The sequence below is a fragment of the Macrotis lagotis genome, chromosome 1, assembly GCF_037893015.1.
Source record: "Macrotis lagotis isolate mMagLag1 chromosome 1, bilby.v1.9.chrom.fasta, whole genome shotgun sequence".
NCBI classification, from domain to species: domain Eukaryota; kingdom Metazoa; phylum Chordata; class Mammalia; order Peramelemorphia; family Peramelidae; genus Macrotis; species Macrotis lagotis.
The window spans coordinates 191,452,650-191,476,841 of record NC_133658.1 but is presented as its reverse complement, the minus strand read 5'-3'; the positions used below and the strand labels follow the sequence as shown (position 1 = coordinate 191,476,841).

The 24,192-nt window shown below is 35.3% G+C and overlaps 1 pseudogene; it reads left to right on the top strand.

The window, feature by feature from the left end:
• The first annotated feature begins 12,060 nt into the window (after window positions 1–12,060).
• On the top strand, window positions 12,061–15,631 carry LOC141514958 (N-acetylglucosamine-1-phosphotransferase subunits alpha/beta pseudogene; annotated as a pseudogene).
• Window positions 15,632–24,192: the final 8,561 nt, after the last annotated feature.

Below are 24,192 nucleotides of genomic sequence, written 5' to 3'. Positions count from 1 at the left end.
GTCAAGGAAATCCAAAAAAATGCTGAAGAAAATAGCATGCTAAAAAACAGCTTAGGTCAAATGGATAAAACAGTTCAAAAAAGTTATTAAGGAGAAGAATGCTAAAAAAGCAAAATTGGCCAGATGGAAAAAGAGATAAGAAAAATCTCTGAGGAGAATAAATCCTTCAGACAAAGAATAGAATTCAGGGAGATTGATGAATTTAACAGAAATCAGGAATCAATACTTCAAAACCAAAAAAATGAAAAAATTAGAGGAAAATGTGAAATATCTCATTGAAAAAACAACTGATATGGAAAACAGACTTAAGAAAGATAATTTGAAAATTGTTGGAATACCTGAAAGTCATGATCAGGAAAAGAGCCTTGACATCATTTTCAATTACTACAGGAAAATTGCCCTGATATTCTAGAAGCAGAGGGCAAAATAGAAATGGAGAGAATCCACCTATCCCCCTGAGAAAGAGATCCCAAAAAAACAACCCCCAGGAATATTATAGCAAAGTTCCAGAACTCCCAAGTCAAAGAGAAAATATTACAAGCAGCCAGAAGGACACAGTTCAAATATCGTGGAGCTGCAGTCAGGATCACACATTTCTTAGCAGCAGCTACATTGGAAGCTCATAGGGCTTGGAATACAATATACCAGAAGGCAAAAGAGCTTAGAATGCAGCCAGGAATGAACTACCCAGCAAGGCTGAATGTCCTCTTCCAGGGAAAAAGATGGACTTTCAATGAACCAGGGGAATTTCAAAGGTTCCTTTTGGAATGGCCAGAGCTGAACAGAAGGTTTGATCTTCAGATGCAGGACTCAGGTGAAGCATGGAGATTGGAGGAGAGTGGGGAAATATGAGGGACTTAATGAGGATGAACTGCATGTATAGAAAATTGATACTGATAATATTCATATGAACTATCTCAGTTAATAGAGCAGGTAGAGGGAGCTTTTATAGTTGAAGCACAGGAGAAAGCTGAAGTCAAAGATAAAATATGATGTAAAAATGGAGTCAATAAGAAAAAAAGGGAAATGGAATGGGAGAAAGAAAAAGGAGAGGGGGAATAGTTCAAGCTATTTCACATAATAAGATGTTTTTTATTACAATGAGCTATTGCAATGATATGGAAGGGGGGAGGCAAGGGGGAATGAGGGAACCTTTGCTCTCATCAGAGATGGCTAGGAGAGGAAACAGCAAATATACTCAATGGGGTATAGACAACTGGAGTAAGAAGCACGGGAGAGCAGGGGGAAGGGGTGGGGATGTGAATAAAAGAGGAGAGGATGGACCATGGGGTGGGGTGACAGTGGTCAGATATAACACATTTTCTTTTTTACTTCTTGCAAGGGGCTGGGATTGGATGGCCTGCCCAGGACCATAGAGCCAGGTGGATGCTGGGCCTCAGTGGTGTTATTGGGGCTCAGGCCTTCTTGGCCCCAGGACCAGGGATCTGTCTGCTGTGCCACTCAGCGACCCTACAGCAGAGCCAGAGTGAAAGGAGAGAGAAAATATAGTACATGGTAGTGAAGAAATAAGAAAGGAGGTAGTTGCGATCAGCAATGGCAACATTTGAAAAATATGGAAGCAACTTTTGTGATGGACTTATCATAAAGAATGTGATCCACTCATGACAGAGTTGATGGTGTTGGAACAAAGACTGAAACACATTTTTTGTTATTATTATTTAGGGGAGGGTACAGGGCAAGTGTGGCTGGGTGGCCTGCCTGGGACCATATAGCAGGGTGATCATTGGGTGTCTGGGGCCAGATTCGGACCCGCGTGCTCCTGGCTCAAGGGCCAATGCTCTGTCTGCCACTCAGCCACCCCTACTATTATTACTATTTTATTTTATTTTGGGTCTTTTTTTTTCTTCTTTTTGGTTTTTGCAGGCAGTGGGGATCGGGTGGCTTGCATGTCACATGGCTGGGTGATTATTGGGTTTATGAGGCTGGATATGGACTCAGGTGCTTGTGGCTCCAGGGCTGGTGCTTCGTCCATTGCACCACCTGGCCATACCTACAATTATTACTATTATTTTTTTTATTTTATTTTTTTTCTCCCCCCCTATACTTTTTTGCCCAAGCAAGTCTGTCTATATTCATGGGGGAGGGGTATTTCATTTACTTGTAAACAATTATATTTTATTAATGTAAAGAAAAACATTTGTACAAAATGAGAATAAAAAATAAATTAAAAAAAGAAAGAAAAACAAATGAGTACTGTAATCTACTGTTTGATAAACCCAAAGATATTTTCTTCTGGGATAAAAAGTCACAATCCAACAAGAACTCCTGGGGAAAACTGGAAAATGGTATGGCAAAAACTACTCTTATACCAATATCTCATACCCAATACCGCAAAGAAGATGAAATAGGTACATGATTTAGACATAAATGGTGAGAGCATAAACCAATTAGGAGAACAAGAAATACTCTACCAGTAGTATATATAGAGAGAGAAGGGAGAAGTTTATGATCAAGCAAGGAATAGAGAACATTATAAAATTCAAAAATATATGATTTTCACTACATTAAATTTAAAAGTTTTGGGTTTTTTTTTGCAAGTCAAAGGGTGTTAAGTGGCTTGCCCAAGGCCACACAGCTAGGTAATTATTAAATGTCTGAGACCAGATTTGAACCCAGGTACTCCTGACTCCAAGGCGGGTGCTTTATCCACTATGCCACCTAGCTGCCCAGTTTAAAAGTTTTGCACCACAAAAGCCCATGCATTCAAAATTTCAAAAAAATACAGATAGCTGGGAAATAAATTTCACATTCAGTGTTTCTGATAAAGGACTACTTTATAAAATATAGAGAGAGCTGAGTCAAATTTATGAGATTACAAGTTATTCCCTAATTGACAAATGGTCAAAGGATATAAAGAGACGGTTTTCAGATGAAGAAATAAATATTATTTATAGTTGAATTAAAAATGCTCCAAATCCATATTGATAAGAGAAGTGTAAATTAAAACAACTCTGTGATTTCTCCCACATACCCATAAAATCGGCTGAGATTCCAAAAAAAGCAAAATAACCATATTGGAGAGAATATAGAAAAAAATTTGAACACTAATGCATTGTTGTTGGATTTGAATTGATTAAATCATTATGGAGAGAAATTTTTTTAAAGGGCAATAAAACTATACATACCCTTTGATCTATATTCACCCTAATAGACTATATCCTTAACATCATAAAATAAATAGGAAAGTATCACAAATACAAAATTATTTAATAGCAGTTCTTTTTGTCATGGAATACAAGTGGAAATTGAAGGGATGCACATCATGAGCAATAAAACTGTTCATACCTTTTGACCAAGCAATTCCAATTCTGGGACTATATCCAGAAGAAATTGTAAAAAAAATGGGTAACATCTTACATGTTACAAGATTCTCATAGCAACTCTTTTTGTAGTACCAAGAAATTGGAAATTGAGAGGAGGCCCAATAATTGGGGAATGGCTAAGCAAGTTATGGTACACGAATACTATGGAATATTACTGTTCTATAAGAAACCATAAATGTTTGGACTCTAGAGAAGCATTAAATGACTTATGGGACATGATGCTGAGTGAAGGGAGTAAAGCCAAGAAAGCAATGTATACATCAATAACATTAGGAGATGAACAACTTTGACAGAAACAACTCCTCTCGACAATCCAGAGAGCCAGGACAACTGTATTAGACTGGTAATGGTCTATATTATCCCCAACCAGAGGAAGAAAAACAAAACAAAACAGAACACACACACACACACACACACACACACACACACACACACACACAGAGCAAAACACCCCTAATGAATCTGATTAACATTTTATAAAATTTATTTCTTAAGCATCTCTTTCCCTTATTTCTAATTCCTCATGCTAAAAATTGTTAATTTTTAAAAATATTTAAGAATAAATACATGCAAAATACTAACCTGAATGTCCCCTATTGAGTGGAAGTGGGGTAGGAAGGAGGGGTGGAGGGAAATTTTATAACATGGGAATATGAATGTACAAATGGAGGAAAATTAAAAAGAACATAAATTAAAATTTAAAAAGCAGGGATACCCATTAAATGGGGAGTTACTGAACAAGTTATGATATACAAATCTTTTTTAAATTCTTTTTTAGTAAACATTTTATTTATTTTGAGTTTTGCAATTTTCTCCCCAATCTTACTTACTTACCCCCATCCCCCCCATAGAAAACAATTTGTCTTTAAGTTGTGTCCATCTTGTACACTGATCCAAATTGAGTGTGATGAAAAAGAAATCATATCCTTAAGGAAGAAATATAAAGTATAAGTGATGACAAGATCAGACAATGAAATATCAGGGTTTTTTTGGGTTTTTTTTACTAAATTAAAGGGTATAGTCCTTGAACATTGTTCAAACTCCACAGTTCTTTATCTGGATACAGATGGTATTCTCCATTGCAGACAGCCCAAAATTGTCCCTGATTGTTGCACTGATGGAATGAGCAAGTCCATCGAGATAGATCGTCATCCCCACGTTGCTGTTATGATGTACAGTGTTTTTCTGGTTCTGCTCTTCTCGCTCAGCATCAGTTCATGCAAATACCTACAGGCTTCATTGAATTCCCATCCCTCCTGGTTTCTAATAGAACAATAGTTTTCCATGACATACATATACCACAATTTGCTAAACCATTCCACAACTGAAGGACATTCACTTGATTTCCAATTCTTTTCCACCACAAACAGGGCTGCTCTGAATATTTTTATACAAGTGATGTTTTTACCCTTTTTCATCATCTCTTCAGGGTATGGACCCAGTACTGGTATTGCTGGATCAAAGGGTATGCACATTTTTGTTGCACTCTGGGAATAAATCTAAATTTCTCTCCAGAAAGGTTGGATGAGTTCACAGCTCCACCAACAGTCTAATAGTGTCTCTGATTTCCCACGACCCTTCCAACAACAGAGTGTTCATATTGGCCAGTCTGAGAGGTTTGAGGTGGTACCTCAGAGAAGCTTTAATTTGCATTTCTCTAATAATTAATGATTTAGAACATTTTTTCATATGGCTATGGATTGCTTTGATTTCCTCATCTGTAAATTGCCTTTGCATATCCTTTGACCATTTGTCAACTGGGGAATGGCTTTTTTTTGAAAATATAATTCAGTTCTCTGTATATTTTAGAAATGAGTCCTTTGTCTGAAACATTAGTTGTAAAGATTGTTTCCCAGTTTACTACATTTCTTTTTATCTTGGTTGTAGTAGTTTTATCTGTGCAAAAGTTTTTTTAATTTAATGTAAGTGAAATCAACTAGTTTGTTTTAATGGAGTTCTCCATCTCTTCCTTATTCATAAACTGCTCCCCGTTTCATAGATCTGACAGATAAACTACTCCTTGATCTTCTAGGTTGCTTGTAATATTGTCTTTAATATTTAAATCCTGTATCCATTTGGATAGTATCTTGGTGAAGGTGGTGAGGTGTTGTTCTAATCTAAGTTTCTTCCATGACAACTTGCAATTTTCCAAGCAGTTTTTAACAAAGAGAGAGTTTTTATAACAATAGATGGACTCTTTGGATTTATCAAACAGCAGATTACTATAATCGTTTTTTGCCATTGTACCTAGTCTATTTCACTGGTCAATCACTCTATTTCTTAGCCAATACCAGATAGGTTTGATGACTGATGCTTTATAATATAATTTTAGATCAGGTAGGGCTAAGCCCCTGTCTTTTGTACTTTCTTCTTCATTAAATCCTTGGAAATTCTTGACTTTTTATTTCACCATATGAATTTACTTACAACTTTTTCTAACTCATTAAAGTAATTTTTTGGAATTTTGATTGGTAGGGCACATGGGTAGTTTCGTTTTGGTAGAATTGTCATTTTTATTATATTAGCTCTACCTATCCATGAGCAGTTGATAATTTGTGTGAGAGAGAATTGTTTTATAGTTGTTTTCAAAAAGTTTTCTGCCTTGGCAAATAGACTCCCAGCTAATTTTATATTGCCTGAGGTAACTTAGAATGAGATTCTTCTTTCTAGCTCATCCTGTTGTATCTTGCTAGTCATATATAGAAAACTTGAGGATTTATGAGGGTTTATTTTATAACCTGCAACTTTGTTAAAATTGCTAATTGTTTCCAGTAGTTTTTTCGATGAATTCATGGGAATTCTCTAGGTATACCATCATGTCATCTGCAAAGAATGAGAGTTCTGTCCCTTCCTTCCCAATTCTAATTCTTTCAATTTCTTTTTCTCCTCTAATTGATGAAGCTAACATTTCTAATATGATTTTGAATGCTAGCGGTGATAATAGGTATCCTTGTTTCACCCCTGATCTTATTCGGAATACATCTAGCCTCTCCCCCATTGAATATAATGCTTATTGATGGTTTCAGATAGATACTTCTAATTATTCTAAAGAACAGTCCATTTATTTCTATGCTCTCTAGTGTTTTTAGTGGGAATGGGCACTGTATTTTGTCTAAAGCTTTTTCAGCATCTATTGATATGATCATATAATTTCTGATAGGTTTGTTATTGATATAATTAATTATACTAACAGCTTTCCTAATATTGAACCAATTCTGCATTCCTGGGATAAATCCCACTTGATCATAATGTATTATGCCAATGATAACTTGTAATCATTTTACTAAAATTTTATTTAAGATTATTGCATCTATAGTCATTAGTAAGATAGGTCTATAATTTTCTTTCTCTGTTTTTGGGTTTTTTTTTCTTTTTGCAATGCAAATGGGGTTAAGCGGCTTGCCCAAGGCCACACAGCTAGGTAATTATTAAGTGTTTGGGGCTGGATTTGAACCCAGGTACTCCTGACTCCAGGGATGGTACTTTATCCACTGCGCAACCTAGCCAACCCTGTTTCTCTGTTTTAACTCTTCCTGGTTTAGGTTATCAGGATCATATTGGTTTCATAGAAAGAGTTAGGCAGAGTTCCATCTTCCCCTATTTTTCCAAAGAGTTTATATAGAATTGGATCCAATTGTTACTTAAATGTTTGGTAGAATTCACTTGTGAATTCTTCCCACCCTGGAGATTTTTTCTTAGGGAGTTCAATTATGGCTTGTTGAATTCCTTTTTCTGAGATAGTGTTGTTTAGGTATTTAATCTACTCTTCATTTAACCTAGGCACCTTATATTTTTGTAAATATTCATTCATTTCACTTAGATTGTCAAATTTATTGGCATAGAGTGGGGTTTTGTTTATTAATTCAATCATTCAATTTTATTAATTGTAATAATTTCTCCTTTAACTTTTAGAATTTCTAATTTGGTATTTAATTGGGGATTTTTAATTTGTTCTTTCTCTAAATTTTTTAGTTGTATGTTTAGTGCATTGATTTCCTCTTTCTTCAATTTATTCATGTAAGCATTTTCAGCTATAATATATCCCCTGAGAGCCACTTGGAGAGAATCCCATAGGTTTTGGTATGCTGTTTCATTATTATTATTATTGTTGTTATTATTATAACTATTATTATCATTATTATTATTATCTAGAATAAAATGGTTAAGTCTTCCTTAATTTGTTTTTTGGTCCACTCATTCTTTAAAATGAGGTTATTCAATTTCCAATTGGTTCTGGGTCTATATCTCCTTGGCCCAATATTGCATATGACTTTTACTGCATTGTGATCTGAGAAAGATATATTCACTACTCCTGCCTTTCTGAAGTTGATCACTAGGTTTTTATGCCCTAGTACATAGTCAGTTTTTGTATAAGTTCCATGTACTGCAGAGAAAAAAATATATTCCTTTCTATCCACATTCAATTTCCTCCATAAGTGTACCATATCTAGCTTTTTTCTAACAATCTACTTACCTCCTTAACTTCTTTCTTGTTTATTTTATGATTCGATTCATCTAGATCTGAGAGCAGGAGGCTGAGGTCTCCCACTAGAACAGTTTTGCTGTCTATGTCTTCCTGTAGTTCTTTCAGCTTCTCCTCTAAGAATTTGGATGCTATCCCATTGGGTGCATATATATATATATATATATATATATATATATATATATATATATATATATATATATATATATATATTCAATATTAAAATCACTTTATTGTCCAAGGTAACTCTTAGGAGAATATAGTTTCCTTCCTTATCTCTTTTCTCTTTTAAAGCTATCTATTTTTGCAGCTGCTTTGTATGAGAAAAGAATTGCTACCCCTGCTTTTTTCACTTCAGCTGAAGCAAAATATATTTTTCTCCAACCTTTTACCTTTACTCTATATGTATCACTCTGCTTCAAATGAGTTTCTTGTAAGCAGCATATTGTTGGATTCTGGTTTTTAATCCACTCTGATATTTGCTTTTGTTTTAAGGGAGTGTCCATCACATTCAAATTCATAGTTATAATTACTAATTCTTTATTGTCCTCCATGCTATCTTCCCGCTCTTTGTATTTTTCCCTTCCCCCTTATCCATATTCCCCAATATTTTGTTTCTGAATACCACCCCCTTCAAAGTGTTTTCCCTCCTATATCTCCCCCTCCCCTTTCTTTCCCCTTTCCTTTTTTCCCTTTTCCCTTTCCTTCCTTTTGTTAGTTCCCCTCTTTCCCTCCCCCCTCCCATTCTCCATCATCCTTCTCCTTTTCATCTTTTAATACTTGAAAGATTAGATTTTAAGTTAACTGAATATGTGTATAAGTTAATTTTAATCCAAGTCTGATGAGAAGATTCAGTTGATTCTCATCTCCTCCCTTCTCCCCCTCTATTACCATAGGTATTTTGTACCTCTTAGTATAAAGAGATTCAATCCCCTCCCTCCTCCTGTCTCATTCCTGTCCTCCTTTTTAAGGAGCTAGTCTTTTTTAAAATCATTCTATCTGAGTCATAGAAAATGCTAAGTATCTGTCACTTCTAGCTAAGTACATTTGCTCTAATAGAGTTACAATTCTTGAGAGTTACTAGAGTCTTTCTCCAAATAGTGTTATAGCTAGTATTACCCCATTGGATAACAGTCTCATAGATAAGTCATAAGTGTCCATCATTTCTTGCTAGGTATAGTTTCTGTGTTAGAATTCCAATTCTCAAGACTTATGAGAATCTTTTTCCCCCATACTGGGATATAGCCAGTTTCAACTGACTAGATAGTAGGGTTTTTTTTTTGCTTTACCCCACCCTTTGTTTAACCTTTTCATGTGTCTCTTGAACTTCCTGTTTGATGTCCAAATTTTCTATAAATAGAAAATAGCTCTTCTCTTTTAATCAGGAATTTTTGGAATTCTTCCATTTCATTAAATGTCCATCTTTTCCCCTGAAAAAGAAGGCTCAGATTTGTGGGACAGTGGATTCTTGGCTGAATTCCAAGCCCCCTTGTTCTTTGGAATATCTCAATCCCGGCCCTTCGATCCCTTAATGTTGATGCAGCTAGGTCCTGCATAATCTTTACTATTGCTCCTTGATATTGAAATTGTTTCTTTCTGACTGCTTATAGGATTTTTCCTCTTTTATCTGATAGTTTGGGAATTTGGCCACAATATTCCTTGGTGTTTTCATTTTATTATTTCTTTCTGGAGGGTATCAATGTATTTTTTGAATAACTATTTTGCCCTCTGGGTTCATGATATCAGGGCAATTTTCCATCACTAAATCCTGTAATAATAAGTCCATGCTTTTCTTCTCTCTTCAATGTTTTCAGGAAGTCCAATAATTCCCAGGCTGCCCCTATTCAATCTATTCTTGAGGTCAGTGGTTTTGCTGATGAGGTATTTTTCATTTTCTTCTATTTTTTTCTATTTTTTTGATTTTGTTTAAAGGCTCTTGCTGTCTCATGAAGTCATTAGGTTTCCACAGACTCCATTCTTTTTTTAAGGGAGTTTTCTTCATTGACATTTTGCAACTCCTTTTCCAGTTGGTCAATTCCACTTTTGAAAGAGTTTTCCATTTGACCAATGGAGGTTTTGAGAGAATTATTTTCTTTTTTGCATTTACCCAATTGAGGATCTGAGAGATTTAGTCTCATTTTGTATTTTACCTAGTGTATTTTCCAATGATTTGTTTTCTTGTTGCAAGGTGTTAATTGTCTCTCCCAAATTTTCCAGTTGATTTTTAAACTCCTTCCTTATTTCTTCAAGGAAGTCTTTCTGTTCTGGAGATCAGATCCTATTCTCCTCCCTGAGTTAGGGTCTTTACCTTCCAAGAATTTTTCTACGGATCCATCTTTCCACTGACCTTTCTTCATTTTGCTAAGACCTTAAGTTGCAGAGGGGGTGGTTCACAGAGTTTTGGTTTTGGGATACCTAGAGGTTTTTCTCATTGAGTGCAATTTCTCCAGCTGGCCAGTCAGAGGTGCTGGTTGCTTTCTCTGGAGTGTCTGTGACCTTGATTGAGGCCTATTCCCTTAGACTGAAGGGAGTGATTGAAGCTATTAAAGACTTTTGCCTTCAATCAATGGTAGGCTCTAGCCTGGGGTGAGGTTGTCCATCTACTTATTGTCAGTTGGGCTGTTTCTTCTGTTCACACATCTGTGCCTTGGGCAGAAGTAATCTCTATTTGTGGTTGTTCTGGAAAGAGGCCTCAGCAGCAATGGAGGCTTGGACTCCGAGTTCCTCAGACCCAAGGAGCTCAGGGATGGGGTCCACAGCTCTCCTGCACCATCACTCTCCCCCCAGCCCTGTCTGCAAGCTAGAGTGGGTCTGAGTCCAATGCCTCTGCTCTCTAGTTGACCCAAGACCCTGAGGTCTAGCCCTGTTGCTGATCAAGCAGGTCCTGCCCTCTGTCCCTCAGGCTCCCCAACTACAATTCAGCCACTCAGCAGTTGAACTGCCCTCTGTGCCAGGACTCACCCATGGCTGTGGAAGACAAATCCTGAGGTAAATGTTCTTTCTCCTGGCTTTTCTTTCTGGCTTTTGTTGATTTGTTAATAGTTAGCTGTTCAGTGATCAAGGACAAACTGAGAGACATATTAGGGAAAACACCCTCCATATCCAGATGAACAGATTTTTCTGAATGTAGAACAAAGTAAACTATGTTCAGTTTTTTAAAACTTATTTTATGTATTTCCTTTCTTTTTCAAGTTTTTTTATTCTAATTCCCCTTTAACAACATGACTAATATGGAAATATTTTCAACACAACTGCATATGTACAACTTTTAACATATTGTTCTCTGTCATGGGGAGGGGGGAGGAAAGGGAAAGTGGTAGAAAAATGTGGAAATCATAAACTTGTAGATAGATTAATGTTGAAATCTAATTTTGCATGTAATTGGAAAAGTTAAATAAGATTTCAATTAGAAAAAGAAAGCTTTGAGGGATTATATAAGGTAAGTGAGGGCAGTAAATTCCAAGCAAGATGACGGACCTTTGCAAAGTCATAGAAATAAAACAATGATGCTGCCATTTGAGAAAAATGTAGCAATGTAAATTTGGTTGTACCACTAAGTGGGGAAAGGAAATTAAGGTATAAGAAAGATTAAAAAAAATTAGCTTAGGCTAAAGTTGTAATGTATTGTTAACTGCCAAAAAGGCTTAATGTCTTAGAATAAAATAGTGGTCACTGGAGTTTTATTAAAAAGGGGAGTAGTATGTTCAAAACTGAAATTTAAAAAAAATGATTTTGGCAAGTATGAAGAAGATGGATTGGAGTTAAAACGAACTTGAAGAAAGGGGCTAATTAAGAAGGCCATTTTACTACTCCAAGAAAGAGGGGTGATAAAGTTTGCAACTAAGACAATGGCTGAGTGAGTTGTACAAAGTAGGTAAATATGAGAGATATTGTAGAAGTAGGAACAGCTAATTTTGGATAGTAGATATGTGTTAAGAATGTGTTAAGAATGTTAAGGAAGACTACTATAATTGTGAATCTCAGATAGAAAGGAAAATGTTGCCTTCGATAGAAATAAGAAATTCAAAAGGGGAAGTGAGTTTTGGGATAAAGATATTGAGTTTTATTTTGGACATGTTGAATTTGAAGTGTCTATGAGAAATGCAAATTGAATTGTCTAGTAGATTGTTGTTCATTCAGAATTACAACTCAGGAAAAAGCTATGAATGGTTATGTGGATCTGAGTTATTTGCAAAAAGGTGATCATTAGCAGTGGCAGTGGTGGAAGCAGCAATGCTGCTCAAACTCCTGCAGAGGCAACCCTATGCCTTCCTGTCACACAGGTATGGCCTCTACCTCTGCTTCAAGGATGTCATACTCATGATTGTCTCTGCCTTCCAATTCGAAGAGGTTGTTTTGGAATGGAGTCGGGAGCAATATAATATTCTTTTTGATTAATATAGAGGTAATATTGCTGGAAAGTCTTTTTAAAATAGGTTGTGTTTGCTCGTGCGCATCAATGTGATCTACACCTGGGTAAATGGCACTGATGTTGAACTGCTCAAAGAATTGTGTCAGGTGAGAGAAAAGGAGGAAGAGCAGAAAGCAATGAGAGAAATCCTTGGGAAGAACTCAACAGAACCTACAAAGAAAAGTGAAAAGCAATTAGAATGTTTACTAACACACTGCATTAAAGTGCCCATGCTCATCCTGGACCCTGCCCTGCCCATCAACCTCAGTCTCAAGGAGCTGCCCTCCATTTATCCTTCTTTGCAGTCTGATAGTGACATATTCTATGTTGCAAAACCCCAAAACCCATTGACTAATGTTTCTGTCATCATTTTTTCACAGTCAGAAGGAAGTTGAAGATGCCCAGGCTAGAATGGTAAAAGGAATTGACAAACAGTCTGTGTGGAGGAGCTACCTGACAACAGACAATGAAGTCCCTGGTCTTGTGCTCATGAGGGACTTGGCTTTCCTGAGTGGATTTCCACCAACATTCAAGGAAACAGAGCAACTGAGAGCCAAGCTCCCAGAGAACCTGTCCTCCAAAATAACACTGCTGCAGTTGTATTCAGAAGCCATTGTAGCCCTTCTGAAATTGAATAATCCCAGAGGTTTCCAGGAATTGAATAAACAAACCAAGAAGAACATGAGCATCAAGGGAAAGGAGCTGACCCTCAGTCCAGCCTAGTTATTATGAGAACTCAGCACCATCAGTCAATGCAACCAGGATGAAATTAGTTCTGCTTGCCATTTTGAAGATAACAAAGAGCTGTGATATTCTTTGAGGTCTATAGAGAAGCATGCTCCATGGGTGAGAAATATCTTCATTGTAACCAATGGGCAGATTCCTTCCTGGATCAATCTTGATAACCCTGGGATCACTATAGTAACTCATCAGGAGGTGTTTCGAAATTTGAGTCACTTGCCTAGTTTTAGATCCCCTGCTATTCATCTAATTGAAGGGCTGAAGCAGAAATTTATTTACTTAAATGACAATGTTATTTTTGTGAAGGATATCTGGCCAGATGATTTTTAAAGTCACTTCAAAGGTCAGAAACTTGATTTGACCTGGTCTGTCTCCAACTGTGCAGAGGGCTGTCCTGGTTCCTGGATTAAAGATGGTTACTGTGATAAAGCTTGTAATAGTTCAGCATGTGACTGGGATGGAGGAGATTGCATTGGTAACAGTGGCAGCAATCCTTATGTGGCTGCAGGAGGTGGTGGAATAAGTGGGATCTATTACTGTAATCAGGAATGTGCTAATTCTTGGCTCCCCAATAAGGTCTGTGATCAAGCATGCAATGTATTGTCTTGTGGCTTTGACACTGGTGACTGTGGACAAGATCATTTTGATGAATTATACAAGGTGACTCTCACACTGAACAAGAATCACTACATTATCCCCAAGGGAGAATGCCTGCCCTATTTCAGTTTTGCTGAGATAGTCAAAAGAGGAATTGAGGGTGTTCACAGTGACAATCCCATTATCCACCATGCCTCTGTTGCCAACAAGTGGAAGACAATACAACTCATATTGCACAGTGGCATGAATAATAGCATCATCCATTTCAACCTCACATTTCAAAATAAAAACAACCAAGAATTTAAAATGCAGATCACTGTAGAAGTGGACACAGGGGAGGAAACCAAGCCCAATATCACCACCCATAAGCCCCATTCAAGCCTAGCTAGCCCCACCACACTTCTGCCAGAGGCAAAAATCTTATTTGAAGATGTTGCAGAAGAAAAGTGCTTCCCACAGTACAAGAAACTGGCAGGTGGCTTTCAGGACTATAAAAATAACCCTTGCAAATGTCTCTGAGCTTCCAGAAGAAGTTCAACTGAGTCTAAAGAAACTTGATGTAAAGCTGGAGGATGATGACATTACCCTGAAGAACTATAACCTGTCCAAGTCTATGCTGCTTAAACCATTCCTGAAAGGTTCTCAGGTCACCAAACTGAACAAAGGAACAAAAGTGAGTCTCACATTGATCACCCCAAAGAAAATGCAGCTAAAAGTGCTGGTGGGACAGTGGAGGCAGGGGAGAGGCTGCAAGAACACACTTGACCACTGAACTGGATCAAAGCTGCGATTGCAGCTCCAAGAGCTGGAGATGGCATTGACTTCAGGGGAATGACTCTTCTCACACCAGGAAACCAAAATGTTCCAGGAAAAGGAGCTCTTAGGGGAAACTCAGGAGAAGAGGGTTGTGGGCCCTGATGAGGGCCGTGTAGCTGGAACAGGGCCCAGAAGAAAGCTTCAGTAATATGTTGGCAGCTATCCAGGTTTACTGCCTTGGGAAAAAAAGAAGTATTCCCAGGACCTTCGCAAGGAAGAAGAATCATTAATGAAAGAGTTGTACTTCACATATAGCAAATATGTTGGAAGATACATTTGCTGATTCTCTCTGATATGTGAATAAAATTCTAAATAGCAAGCTTGGATTTATATCTCGGAAAGTCCCTTCCCATATGCCTCATATGAGTGATCATATTATTATGCAAGAACTACAGGATATGTTTCCTGAAGAATTCGAAAAGACTTCTGTTCACAAAGTGCACCACTCTAAAGACATGCAGTTTGCCTTTTCTTACTTCTACTATCACATGAGTGCACTGCAGCTCCTTGACGAAGCTGATACTGACCATTCTGGCATCTTGTCACACAGGGAGATTCGGACATTAGCTACAAGGATTCATGATTTGCCATTAAGCTTGCAGGATCTGACGGGTCTGGAGCACGTGTTAATAAATTGTTCTAAAATGCTCCTTACTAATGTCACTCAGATAAACAACATCCCTCCAACCCAGGAAGCTTTATACAACCCTAACCTGCCACCCATGACTAAAAATCTAGTAAACAAATGTAACTCAGTAACTGACAAAATCCATAAAGCATATAAAGACAAAAACAAATATAGGTTTGAAATCATGGGAGAGGAGGAAATTGCTTTCAAAATGATTCACACCAATGTTTGTCATGTGGTTGGCCAATTAGATGATATCCGGAAAAATCCCAGAAAATTTGTTTGCCTGAATAACAATATTGTTCACAATCATGAAGATACAAAGACAGTAAAAACAGTGCTAAGAGATTTTTATGAGTACATGTTTCCCCAGCCATCCCAGTTTGAGCTACCATGAGAATAGTGGAAACATTTTTTTCATATGCATGAGCTCCAGAAATGGAGAGCATATAGAGATAAATTAAAGTTTTGGACAACTGTGTACTTGTAACATTGATCATGTTTACCATATTCTTATTTTTTTTGTTGATCAGCTAATTGCACTCAAATGAAAGATTTTTCCCAGAAGGAGGATCCCCAAGAAAGTTGGTACTGAACAGATAAGGGTGTAGGAGATGGAAGGAGAGTTGCCCCCATATGGTTGATTCAATGACAACAGCATCTTGTTGATATGACACTTAGAGATTCAGGGCTGAAGAAATGAAGTGAAACATCCTGAAATATGAAAAGCTGTGGACACAGAGGGTGGCATCTAGACCAGTAGAACTGTTTAACAGCACTCAGAAATACTAGTTGTGTAGGGCAGCCCTCACCTGGAATTTTACTTTGGAAGAATTAACTCATGGACATGGTATCCTTTTTATAAAAAGGGTCACCAAAAGGGAGACAGCTGCCTTTATTGCAGTGGACATTGCCAAGTTAATTTAATATCTGAATTCTAGGCCTCTGTGGGAGCAGTTATGGAGAGGTCCCATTTGACCTTTGCATTCCAAAGCATTCTGCTGTTCTCTTGCTGGGACTCAGTTTCTCTTGTGCTTTTAAATAACAACTACGTTAAGTTTTAGCTGTCCTTATGTCTGACCTGTGATGCAGAAACTTAATTGTGAAAGTATTATTTAAACACAGCCTCATATTGGGAGGAACAAAAAAAGATCTGAAGCATGTTAGTTGGGTTTGACTAGGGAAGATCTCAGCAACTAACATCTGAAATATCTTGGGATGAGTTTACTTTAGCCCCTGGGAGTACAGGGATTGTGCTTGGCGGCTGGCACACAAAAAGGCTACTGACCAAGGCTACTCGTGTTTTGGAAACATTGTAAAATGCAAACAAAAGTGTCTCATTGTAGAAATTAGTAAGACTGTCCCTAACCCACTGGCAATTCACCAACTAGCAAATGCCCCTAGAGAAAGAATCTTTAGGTTTGGGCAAGCTCTAATATTGGTCATATTTTGTTATGACATTAATAGGACTACAGAAGATTAGGGGAGAAAAGAAAATCTTTTCACGTTGATATTTCTGATTTTTTTTAAATCACAATCATAGCAGTATTCTTTCAAAACTCACAATCATTTTGTAATAATTGTTAAGATTTGGAATTTGGAATGTACAGAATGTGTTTGTGCTTTCATTGGTTAAAAAGGCTCACTGAATAAAAGGTGTTCATTAAACCCTTTGGAGGTAATGAGGTCACTTAGTGAGAGCATATAAATAAAAGGAGATGCAAGACAGAGCATTGAGGTATGTATAACTACAATTAGAGGACAAAATGCAGATGATAATTTAGCTAAGCTTGCTTAGGAATGATCACACAAGTTGGAAGGGAAAAAGGAGAGTAATTTCACAAGCATAAAAAAGATAGAATATTAGGGAGAAGATGTCAGCAATATCAAATGCAGATGAAAGGCCAAGATGAATAAGAAGTGAAAAATGACTACCAGATCTTGCATTTAAGAGAACACCAAGAAACATGGAGAAAGCAATTTCTGTTGAGTGATGACATCAAAAGCTAGATTGTCAAGGTTTGAAATCTAGGTGAGAGAAGATGAAATGAAAGCAATGCAAGTACACTGATTTTTTTAATGTTTAGGAAAAAATAAGAGTTAATACAAAATTAAAGCTTGGGAAAACAGTAGAATCTAGTAAAGGTTCTTAAAATTATTTGTTTATTTGTTTATTTCTACATTATTTATATATTAAGCTCTTCATCAATATTTTTAGCATAGGAGAAAGTTTGTAGGCAGAAGGGAAAGAAACAGTTTACAGAGATTAAAAGAGAAAATATTTGCTTAAGAAAAAAGGAGTATCATATTTTCAAGAAAAAATACTTGTATTTCTATACAAAGAGTTCTAGAGAAATGATGTTTTCATATATAAAGAAATACAAGTGACCTTCATTTTTATTTAGTAATATAATAATCATGTAGATCTCCTATATGAATTTTATAAAATATAAAATATTGAAAAGATATGGAATAGAATATCTATTAAAAACTATTTTTCCTTTTAATATTTAATTTTTATTAGCTGGCTTCCTCTGTAATTGTCATTTATTTTAATTGCCAAGTATAAACAGAATAATTTGCTCTAATCTATCTTAATTAATACACTGAGTTTTGAAAGGTCAAATTTGCATTTTAGAAAAGAAATATGCAGGTCAGTCAAAAAGATCTGAATTACTGGCAATGTTATTATTTGCTAACTTGTTAAAATAAATTTTTTGATTATGGATTTATGAATAATAATGAAGTCTGCAACTTCAACTAAGTTATTAATGGAACACTTAGGCAAAAACTCTCCTTGGTTTAACTGGAATAAATCTGGACTTCTATATAAGAGACATGTTGGAATCGCAATTCTACTACTACTAGATTTGCATCCTCAGAAAAAAAAAAAAAAAAAACTAATCTGTCCAAGACAAAGTTGCCTCTGCTGTAGAAGGTATGGTTGGAGTTACAGCTGGACTTCACAGATAGAAAAATGAAACCTTAAAAATATTAAAATCAGTACTTTTACTAACTCATCTATCACATTTATTGAGATCAAATGGGATTTTTCAGGTAAAGCATATTTTAAGACTATGACACTATTCAAATGTGAGATATTATCTTTTAAGAATTGTGACACCTGACCAAAGGAGATGTAAAGAAGAGATTGTCTTGGAGACATTCAAACTATACTCCATAGATAGTGTAGTAATTATTTTGTCCTTGAAGAGTAAGCTTTGTACAGGCAAATTCCAAATTATCAAGAAACATTTTCCCAAATATCAGAAGGTCTGGGATTTCAAGATTTATTTTTTTCAGATTATAGTATACCTTTCTCTCATCTTTTTTGGAAACATGGTCTATTAAACAAAAAGTCATTTTGATTTTTCTTTATTAACAAAGTCTATTATCTCTGGAAAAAAATGAAAAGTCTAAATTATCTGATTTCAATTAAGTACTGATTCAAAAACTATTGAAAGCTATCAACACAGAGAAGTGAAAACTTTTGCTAATATAGAATAGCTGCAGCATTCCATTTGACTGTGGAGAAAAGAACTCATCCTATTTAAAAATGAATTTATCTCCCAGGAAGTGAGCACAGCATTTTAGAACAGAGCATCTGGAGAATTCACAAGTATTCAAAACTTATGTCGATTTGGAAAAATAGTTTAATAATGAACTATTTCAGGTATAACACAGTATTATTTGGGCTCCAAAGTGGCATATTATTATAATTCTAGATCCCAAAGGTTTTCATTAAAATTTTTCTTTTGTTTTCATGACCAGCAGCAAGCATCACAAACCTAAAGGAAGGTAGAATAAAGCCATAATAGTATAAGGCTTGTACTAGTCATTGACTTTGTAAAGACCACTTGCTCATCTATCAAACAAGAAAGTTGGCTCAATTAATCTCTAAGAATACTGCTAAGTTCTAACATTCTAATTTTATATGTTCTAATGAAAAGAGGCAGCTGTAGTATAGCAGATGGAAATCAAGCCGCAGTGTACATGTATGTACAAATATATGTAAAAACACATTATATAATCTATAGATTCATATGCACACGTGCCTATACATTCATGTATGCAGAATACATATATTTGCATAGATTTGGATATTAAGATCTATATATATTTGGATTGTTTTTTATGTACAGAAGTATACATATGTAATGACTTGCATTATCTTGAAAAATATTCCTTTAATTTCTTTGTTTTCTAGGTAACTCACAAAGATTGCTAAAGAACCACTGCCCATATAGGTTCCTTCATTCCTTTTTCCCTTGAAAACTGAAGCAAGAAGTCTAGGCCCTACCAAAAAAAAATGGTTTAAGGAAGTATTTTTAAGAGATCCCCTCAGATCAGATAAATGATGTCTAAGTTCCTCTTAACTCTCATATTCTATTTTCTATGGATTAAATTAATTTTCCCAAGGGGTGTTTTGTATTCTAAATTAGGATTTTATGTAGTCTAATGTTCTTTCCAGTTATGACATTGAGCTTTTTATGTTCTATAGGTTCTATGTTCTAATATTTCTTTCAGGTTTATCAATATACATTTCTATAATTCAAGAAAACAATGCAGTAATGTGTTTCATATGTATAGGGCATGTACAGTATTCCCCCAAGATTGTAGCCAGTGTTATTGTTTTCATTTTAGAGCAGGAAATACTGAATCAGGAATGTTAATCCTTTGCCTCAAGAACCCAAAGTAAAACTAAAAAAAAAAGTAAATCAAAATCATTGTCTTTAATTTCTCAGTCAATGAAAAAGTAAAATCACACATATTTCAATACAGCATAGGTATCAATAAGACAATCAGTTAATTTTTTTAGTAAAAACAATGTTGGATCTGGTGTCAGGGAAGTTCTTGGTTTGAGACCTACCTAAGGTATTTATTATTATTATGTGATCATGGCAAAGGTGGATAATCTCTCTGAAATTTGATCATCATCAATTAGATATGAGGGGAAATGATACCTCAGTACTCATCTTAAAAGATTGTTGTGAATAGGGATTCTTTTATTCCCTGCATTTGTTTCCTTGCAAATGAAACATTTCTTGCAAAAAGCAGCCTAGAAGATAGTATGAAGCAATTGATATGCATTCAAATTAATATGTAAATGGTATTTTTAAAATTTTCCTTAATTATAAATATTATTTTAATAATATATAACTTAACTAGCAATAATAACAATTTATTTTTATACATAAGTGTATTCATAGATATGCTAATGAGTTTTCTGATGTAATCTATCAGTAAATATTGTTAGTTTTCTTCTTACTATGAGAATCATCTATGTCTTTGGATAAATAAACTGGAGGAAGAAATAAAGTTCATCCAGTCCAACTTCTTTATTTTATAGATAAGTAAACACCAGTTTCTGGAGATGAAATCCTCCACCCATTGGGAAGTAGGATCAGAAGGAAAGGATAGAGGAACTGGCCTCAGGAAGCCCAAATACTTTAAAATCCCACTACTGACTGTTTTTAGAATGTATATGTAGAAACATTTTTTAAATTGGAAGATTATTCACATTCTTAACATTGAAGAAGAGTGATAAACGTTCTTGTCAACCTTACAGCGCTCATAACTATATTAGTTATTGTTAGTTGGGGATGATATATAGTAATAAAACCGTTCTGCATAACATATAATTTCAGAAGAATTTAGTCAGTTTCTAATTTACTTAATAGTAATAATTTTATTTTTTGTACAATATGACCAAGTGATATCAAGTAAATCAAAATCCCAGCCATTAAAACCAAAGGTGCAATAAAACTATTAAAACTTTTTTTTAAAAAAATACTTTATTCTCATACACATTAAATACAGAAGATTCAAAAAGTAGTTTCTTTGCCAAGTTGACAGCAATTTCTGACTTCTCCAGAGGTCTGACTCCAGCAGCCCTACATATATTTGACAATTGTTTTTCCAAATGAGTTTGCAGCCTGGGTGCAAAGCAAAGATGTTTTGAATAACATTAGAGGAACAGGAACAAGGGAAGATTCATGCATCTTAGGTTACTTTGTCATTTAATTTCTACCTTAGCAACTTCGTTTTCAACACTGACAGCTTTATTTGGCCAAACTCTAGCTGTGAGTACAGAGTGCCTAAAATTACTGTGCTTTGGACTTCTCACAGCATTTCCCAAAAAGTAACATGTCAGTTAGGGGTCCTGAAAGGTGCAGGATGGAAAGGAAGTATTTGTGAAGAATTGCTATCCTTTATTTCAAAACATGAATTTGGACAAAAACTAAGGAGAAGTTATTCTTTAATGTAAAAATGTTCAAAAGGTAAGAATTAGAAATTATGAAATATAAATTTCAATAGCTCCTAGAAAAACAAGGAAACCAAAATGTGATTTTTTTAAAGATTTGAAGTCAATTTGTCATACAACACAAAACACTCAAGGAGGAAAGAATGTTAAAATTATAAAATTCATTGCTAGCAGAGCTATAGTGAAGCAAGCATACGGTTATTCTGAGTGTAACTATAGCATGGTATAGCTAGGTGGCACAGTGGATAGAGCATTGGCATTGGAGTCAGGAGGATGGTACTTTGAATCCAGTCTCAGACTTTTGCCACGTATGAGTTGTGTGACCTTGGGAAAGTCACTTAACACTGATTGCCTCACATCTAGGACTGTCTCTGGTTGTTCTGCTTCATAACTGGATGATGAGCGAGCTCTGGCAATGCCAGATCTCTTTGCTGCTTTCAGTAGGGAAATGACTCTATAGCTTGGGCCACCTGTGTGCAGGTTACAGCTCCCAGTGTATCTGCACCTGCTGCTTCATCATTGCCTGTCACCACAAGACTTTGAGGAATGGTTATAAGTGATGTCTTTGTTGTATGGGTAAATTGGATTTAAGTGAGGTAGAGCTGCATGAAATCCTCCTCCTCACTCTCTTCCAAAGTCATGATCCAGCACAACAAGACAGAGTCAAGACAACTGGTGATAGCTCTAGAAGCAGTGAATGACCTTGGCATCTTCAAAGTCTAACCACTCCACAGCACTTGCTTCAGCTGGAATCGTGGCCATTGGAAAAAAAATTGTTCTCTCCCACCAGTGGAAGACTTCACATGTCATGGTCTTCTTCAGGAATGAAGGAAAAACATCACAGACTCATGTACTAAAGATAATGCAGTCTCCAAAAGAATAAGGATGAATGTGAAATAGTGTAATCATCTCAGAAAGAAGATCCAATAAGTTTTACAGAACTATAGTTTCATACCATACAGATGTAATAGAGAGGAGAAAAAAATTTTATAAACATAAAATATCATTATTTATAGTATCATTAATAAAATGGAAGAGACTATTATTATACTGTAAAAAGTAACATGTGAAGAACCCCAAAATACAGAAAGTCTTGAATGGATTTAATACACAGTGAAGAAAGCAATCCAATTTGATTTTTTTAAATAGTGCAAATAACAGCAACATAATTTTTAAAACCAAAAAAGAAAGGGTTCAGGAGTAAAGAGTAAAATAAATTGGATATTACTGTCATGATTTTATTAAAAATTAAAATAATTTTTTTCAAATGAAAAAATTGAAAGTCTACATTTAAGTTTTATTTACCTTCTGGGATATCTATAAAATTGTTGAATTTTAAAATGAAAATTTCCTCTGCAACATCTACTTGTGTAATTATGGAAAAATAAATAACTGCTATATCTGCTCTTCTCAACTATCATGTTCTACCTGTCTCTTACAGAAAATGGCTGAGAGAACACCAAGAAATGTTCCCTCTATGCTTCTAGAAAAATTAGAATTGTCAGTAATAAAAAATAGTCCTGTCTGCTATACTTAAAAGTAGATACTGAAATGGATTGTTTTTTATAGTTGATAGACTGCAATGGCATTCTCTCCAGTTACACACCACTTAGAGCTGTCAAACAAGTGCGTTTCACAATGACTCTAATACTCAAAAGTCATTGCAAAAGTAAATTTTAGATGTCTTTCCTTCAACAAAAGAATTAGATGAATATTATAATTATAATGAAATGATGGGAAAGAACATAAGAGGAATGGTATAAGTCATTTGGACAAGACTAAAGTAAAGTCCCATGACAATAAATTCAGAGCCAAAAGGGACCTATAATCATTGAATCCATCCTCATCATTTTATAATAGATGAAGCCAAGTGACAGAAAAAGGATATGATTTATGCAGTATCATAAAATTGTGACAGAGCCAGGTTTTGAACCAAGATCATTTGGATTCTAAGCTATAGAGCCCAAGAAAATCATCTAAAAAAACTCCTTGAAATAATTAACAAATTCAACAAAGTAAAAATAAACTGACAAAAAATCATCAGCATTTCTATATATGAACAACAAAGTGCAAGAGCAAGAAATAGAAAGTGAAATTCCATTTAAAATAACTGTAGACAATATTAAATAATTGGGATATCTACCTCCCAAACAAAACTAGAAACCACATGAACACAATGATAAAGCACTCCTCATCCAAATAAAGTCAGATCTAAATAATTGGAAAATGTCAAATGCTCACAGTTAGGTCGAGCTAATATAATAAAAATGACAATTCTACCCAAATAAAATGACATATTCAGTGCCATATCAATCAAACTCCCAAATAATTACTTAACTGTGCTAGAAAAAAACAGTAAGGAAATCCATCTGGAGCAACAAAAGGGCAAGAATAGCAAGGCAACTAATGAAAAAATGTAAAGGAAGATTGTCTAGATTTACCAGATCTAAAACTATACAATAAAACAGCAGTCCTCAAGCCTGCCTTGTACTGGTTAAGAAATAAAATAATGGATCGGTTCGTTAGGATAGGTTCAAAAGACATTAACTGACTACAGGAATACATTATTTGACAAACCCAAAGACAACAGTTTCAGGGATAAGAACTCACTATTTGAAAAAAATTATTGGGAAAACTAGAAACTAGTACAGCAAAAACTAGGCATAGATTCACATCTCATACCCTATACTAAAATAAATTCAAAATGGGTACAGGATTTAGATATAAAGAGCAATTAATTAATAGACTAAAAATATCCTATCTATCAGATCTATGGAAGAGGAATAAATTTATGATCAAACAAGAGTTAGAGCACATTGTAAAAATGTAGAAATGAATGATTTTGACAATATTAAATTAAAAAGGTTTTGCACTAGTAAAATAAATGCTGCCAAAATTGGAAGGAAA